This window comes from Terrapene carolina, unplaced genomic scaffold, assembly GCF_002925995.2.
Source record: "Terrapene carolina triunguis isolate 2854851 unplaced genomic scaffold, T_m_triunguis-2.0 Scaffold58, whole genome shotgun sequence".
In the NCBI taxonomy this organism is placed as follows: Eukaryota; Metazoa; Chordata; order Testudines; family Emydidae; genus Terrapene; species Terrapene triunguis.
The window spans coordinates 15,753,710-15,759,709 of NW_020664409.1; positions in this window are offsets into that span (position 1 = coordinate 15,753,710).

The following is a 6,000-nucleotide window of genomic DNA, read 5'->3' on the forward strand; positions in this document are numbered from 1 at the left end:
GAGACATGTCATTTAATCTCTCAGTGCCTCCAATTCCATTTCCCATAGCGGATCTATGAAGTCCAACTAAATGATGTCTATAAAAGGCTAAATAAGTATACAGTATTATTAAGGCAGTCGGCAACAGAGGTGACACTCAAATTCAAGATTTCCTGTCTCCTAGGTCTGTGCTTAATTCCAGAGGCCACTATTACCTACTTTTCTAAGAGCTTCAGTTGAGAAGGAGACAGTGGGGGGTTTTGTTTTGTTTTATTTTGTTATGTGTCATTTTAATATTTTTGTAAACACATTGACAATAAAACTATTTGGCACAAAGAATTATGAAATTCTCTTAAATTTCTTCAAATACACAAATGTTTTGCTAACTGAAAAACACAGTTTTGACCAACATAACCGTGCATTATTAATATTTGTGCCACTCTCGTAAAAACTCACTTGCTAGTCATGCTTAAGCATTTCTTTTTTTTTTTTAACTCAGTTGTCAGTGAGGATGAACCTACAGCACATTTTTAACATGTGGGGTCTCAGGTAAAACAATCCTTATCCACCAGTTGGACAGAGAAACCTTGTTAGTAACCTGCTAACAGCAATCCCATTTACGTCAGCAAGGTTCTGTTTCAGCGGGGAAAGGGACATAGGCTCACTTGAGAGAAAAGGAGCAACACTTTCTATGACTAGGAACAGATCAAATCATACAACAGGCTTTATTACTGGTGAAATCTATTTCCACTTGCTGCCACCCTCTAATTTAACAATAGATTGCATCATATGGTTCCTGCAATTGAGATAACTAGTTACCATCTTAGACAGCTTTACTTAAAGGGGGAAAAACCTAAGATAAAAAGCAGTACAAAGGTGATATACCTAACAATTATGTTTATGTTTTAAATCTCAGACAGTGCAATGATTTCTACTGTGTCGTACTGTATTAAGTTTAACATAACCCACGTATTCAATGAAGACCAAATTTGGTAGTCAGAATTTGTTTATGGAGGTCATTCTATGGTGCACTAAAACAACTACTGGGTTTGTTAGAGCAATTTTGTTCCTACTAGAATAGTGGTTACCACGTAAATGCTGTAATGGAAAGGCACAACATTTTCAAAGTGGAAAAATAAATAATAATGAACCTTTAGCTTAAAAATGCAATTTCTTTCTGTGTTCCTTTCTTGTAAAGAAAAATCTACATTTCAAAGGAATATTTTTTTACATATGGAAATGCTTATTTTCTAGCTACTGAAGATGTGCCAGGAAGTATTACAGAATATCATGTTCAGAGTTTTAGAAGCAAATTGCTTCTGCATACACTTTATCTAGCAGTCAGCTTTATGGTGCTCTTTACCTGTCTGTCAGAACTTCATCATTTTTTTCCCCAATGCATCTAAAGCCTTTGAAACTTAAGAGATGTAGCAGCGCATCCTCACATGGTGTGTGCATATGCGCCATGCTAACTTGGCTAGCATGTAAATATAAACAGCAGGTTTCTGTGCATGAGACCCAATTATTAAATGTTTCCTTAATGAAAAGCCACTTTTGGAATGAGATGCTTGTGTCAGCATGAAAACAATGATTCTAGAATGCACATATCAAAGGACAAATAACAGAAGAGACTATACACCTTTAAAATGAGTTTCAGATGTATTATATTATATTAAATTATATCACAGCAGTGCTGGGAGGACCACCTTAGCTGTGGAGGATTTGGCTTTTCCATTATAAACATTGACTTTTAAACATCTCAGCAGCATTTTTAAATCATCACAGTGAGCTGAAACATACGTGGTGTCAACCAGATGGGAAATTTCAAATACATTTTTTAAGCCAGTTAAATCATTTTTTTTTAATTGCAGAGAAACAAAAAAGCTAATAGTAGGAATCAGTATGTACTTTTAAGTACTTCTTTGCATCAGGTTCCATACACAAAGAAGGTTTTAATTTTTATTCATTTATTTGTTAAAAACAGTAATTTTGGCAGTCAATTCTTAATCTAGATTAAGCCATTCTGGTATTTTTACAAAAACAAATTGTTTTGAAACTGCCAGGATATGAAAGTTTGAAAAGCAGCTTCTGAGACTACATAGGTGCTATCCTCTGGACTTCATATCAATGAGAGTTTTAACTGATTAAGGACTGCAGTCCTTAATGGCCTACAGTCACTGCTTTGATGAAGGGTTTTTTTTTTTATCAACACTGTTACCATTCACTCAGTCTGGGGCTGAGGAAGGGAAAACAGCTCTTATCTCTGTATCTGTTTGTCATTTCTGCTGTATTCCTAATAAGTTTTGTTACTTATTTTTGGTTGCCTATAACTACAGAGTTTTGTTTATCTTATTGGCATAATGCAAATAAGATTGCTGCTCCATGCCTTCAAGGAAATCATATAATAAATCATTAATTTCTAACTGCAAATAATACATCTGGCCAACCAGAAAGGGGCGCACTAAAACCCACAGCAAAAGAGAAAAGACTGTGGAGAACTATTGGGGACAGCTTGTAAGCTGCAAGGAGCTTCCTTTAGATGAAAAGAAAAATGAAACTAATGCAAATGTTTCAGGAAAACTGACCTCAAAGACAAAATTGAGGGTTGCACAATTACAAAACGAAATACCTTATTTAAAAAATTCCTTGGTAACTTAAAAAATCTAATGCATTTGGTTGAAGTTCACACCTACATTTTAAGGCTGTGGCGAAATTCATAACACCAAAATCTTTGATGTTTCATGCAAGAGAAAGCACAGTTTGAAATAGCAGGAGCCCAGAACTGCGGACATGAACTTGGATAATTTCACGTTAGGGAACCTATTCAGAAAAAATTTATGCCCCATTTTAGAGTCAATAAACCCCAAACTCCTGCCTGAAAAGCACTGCTCTTGGATTTTAATAGAAAACTCCCTTCCCAAGCCATTGTTTTCAACTTTTGAATTACTCTGAAGTGAGTAGGTGAAATGTAGCCAAAGATTTCCCACTGAAATTGCACGTATTTGCCAAGAGAAAATGTGGGAAGTTTTAGAAAAATACCACTACATCATACCCTTTTGCTATAGCAGGGGCAGCTTTGCAGTATTCCCTTTCCTCAATTTGTCACCTTCATGGTTTGAACAAAACCTCTGATTTTGATGGCAGTAACTGACTGATCTACTGACTTGACTGATCTACTGATAACAAAAAGGACACAGTTAACTCGGAAGGATATTGGGCAATGTTAAACAGGCCAGGCCAAATTCATCCCTGCCATAACTCCAGTGAAGCCAACCAAGTTACATCAGGGATAGCTTTAGTCCACTAGTCCCAAAAAGATCAGAAGAAAACTGAAAAAAATGCCACATAGATTTCTCTTTAAAATACACAACATAAAATGGCTGTGTTTGCACAATAAAATAGGAGAGGTTGCCTATCGCATCATGTTATGCTGTTAGACACAAAGCTGAGTGCCGCAGCCAACCTAAAAGGTGATGATAGTTCAATATGAGCTAACCTCGAGTGATCCAGCGGTTCAGTTCAATTCACATTAGCACACAAACATATGGCTAAACTTGTCACTGAAGTCAATGGGCCTACTCACATGCTTAAGTTAAGCAGGATCAAGGTCTAATGTTACCATCCCTAAACATGCCATGCCATAAGTGCCTTGTTATGATCAAAATGTGAGCCTATGAAAATTTGTTAGGAGAAAAAGTATGAGAAAGAAAATTACATTTTTTAAAATATCTTCACATCACTAAAAATAGCTACAAGAAGAAATTTGAAAGATCTCTTTAAAGTGCAAAACTTGGACCAGTTATTCACCTTGATTTACTTTTTTCCAGCTGCCTTGCATCTCAGAATGAATATGGCCTTCTCCAGGCCATTTCTCATCTCTCCCTCCTACATCTCCCATTTACAACCCTTTGTTTGTCTTCCCCTCCTTTCTAGATCTTTACATTCCATTGTGAGGTTCCTCATCCTGACCACCACTTCTCTTCAGAGAAGGAGGATGATCCAGGGGTTAGTGTGCTCGTCTGGGATTTGGGAGAAGGGGGTTGAGTTCCCTGCTCTGTCACAGACTCTCTGTCTGACTTCGGACAAGTTAGTCTTTCATTTCCTCATCTAGGGATAATAGCACTTCCTTGTTGTGAGAATAAGTGTGTTAAAGATTGTGAGGTTCTCAGATACTACAGTATTTGGGGCCTTAAAAGTACCCTAAATAAAGAGTCTCTTTTTAAAAATAACCTTTCTTCGAGAAGTAGTGACTGCTCGGCCCACACTTCCCAGCAGCTCCTGGCTTTGTTTCAATTACAGTAAGCAGGGCTTCCTTCTGTCATCAGGGAAAGTGCTCGTAGGGTTGTTGTTCTTACCTCGCCCAGAGGAGGGACAGATTATTATTATTGATATATAACAATTTACAAAGATTATAAGAAGGCAGGCCAGAGGTCTCAAGGACATTTAACCTAGGGCCCTGATCATGCCATTTACAAGACTGCCTGCACAAGGCCCCATTGAAGTCAATGGAGTTGCACTAGTGTAAAACCAGAGTACATGAAATCAGAATACAGCCCTTAGGGCCAAATGCTGTGCTGTATCCCTCAGAAGGTACAGCACAGGAGTCAGAGCTCAGGAGTCGGGCAAAGGTGGCTTTAAATCACATGTATGCCCCATAGATTCTGAGTTACTCTGGAGACCTATATGTCCCCTGCTGGTGTAAATTAGAACCACTCCAGGGACTGTTCTAATTTATGACAGATTTGCAGCCCAGAATAGCCAGTGTGCAGAGTGCCCCAACCACTCCCATTCCTGCTGAAAATTTTCCCGTGTAGAATTTTTTGTGAACATGTTCCCATTTTTAGACCAGCACTAACTGGGAGAATTCTACCTGGTGCCATTCTGTTCCCTTTACTCTGCTGGTGTGACATAAAGAGGCCTTAGTGGGGACTAGAATCTTGCCTCTTGTCTTTGTATTTACTTGTAAAGTACTATGCTCAACTATTGCTTTCATCTGATAAATAGTTCTAATAATAGTCTGGTGTCTGGATATTACTGTGGCTACTGACCCCCGAAAGCAGGATTTCTTAACACTGCTTTCACATTTAATTTAGCATATTAAAACCAAAACTATAAAAAACAAGAACCAAGCTGCACTTCCATTACATTTAGTTGGGCTTTTCTTAATGTTGCAATTCAACACTGGATCCTTTTGAAGAAAAATAAATTAATCACCCTGTTGCAATAATAATTCCATGGGAATCCCACAAAAGGCACAGAACTCTTTCTTTGCATAATTTACTTTTTCCTCTGACTCATTAGAGCACATTTCCTTGGTACGTAACTGAAACCCAACACTTCTCATTACACACCTTGGGAGTATATAACTCCTAAAGAAGGTTACCAGAGTATTTACACATTAAACATGTGTATTCATTAAAAACAATGTCGGAGGCCAGGAATAACTTATGCACGGACAACTTACAAGGGTTTTTTTGAACACCCATTTTTCTGTTATTCACAAAAATGTCTTCTTGTTACCATAGAAACTGACACACTTCTCAAAGAAACACACGAGTACACTCCTTTGTTTTTTGTTTTCCTTCCCCTCACAGTACCTCGAAGTACATCTGGGATCCTATTGAGTTAACAAATTGCAAAAGGAGTGATACAGAGATAAGTGACAGTTTACTGTCAGCAAGCCCAAAAATATGTAAGCAAACAAATTTGGCAAAATCCACCCAGCAGAGTTGATCTGAAGTTCAAACTAAGGCCCCAGTCATGCAAGCTGCATTTCATGGGCAAATCCCAGTGCCCACATGGGCAGCTTTTGGGATTAGGGCCCTCTGTCCTCACAATCAGCATTGTAGCAGGATGAGTCGGAATATAAAGAAAATTTTCTCAAATACTCTAATGGAAGACAGGTTATAATTATTCTTAATAGGCAAGATCAATAGTCCGCATCACCATTTTTAATTGTAAAAAGAACAGGAGTACTTGTGGCACCTTAGAGACTAACAAATTTATTAGAGCATAAGCTTT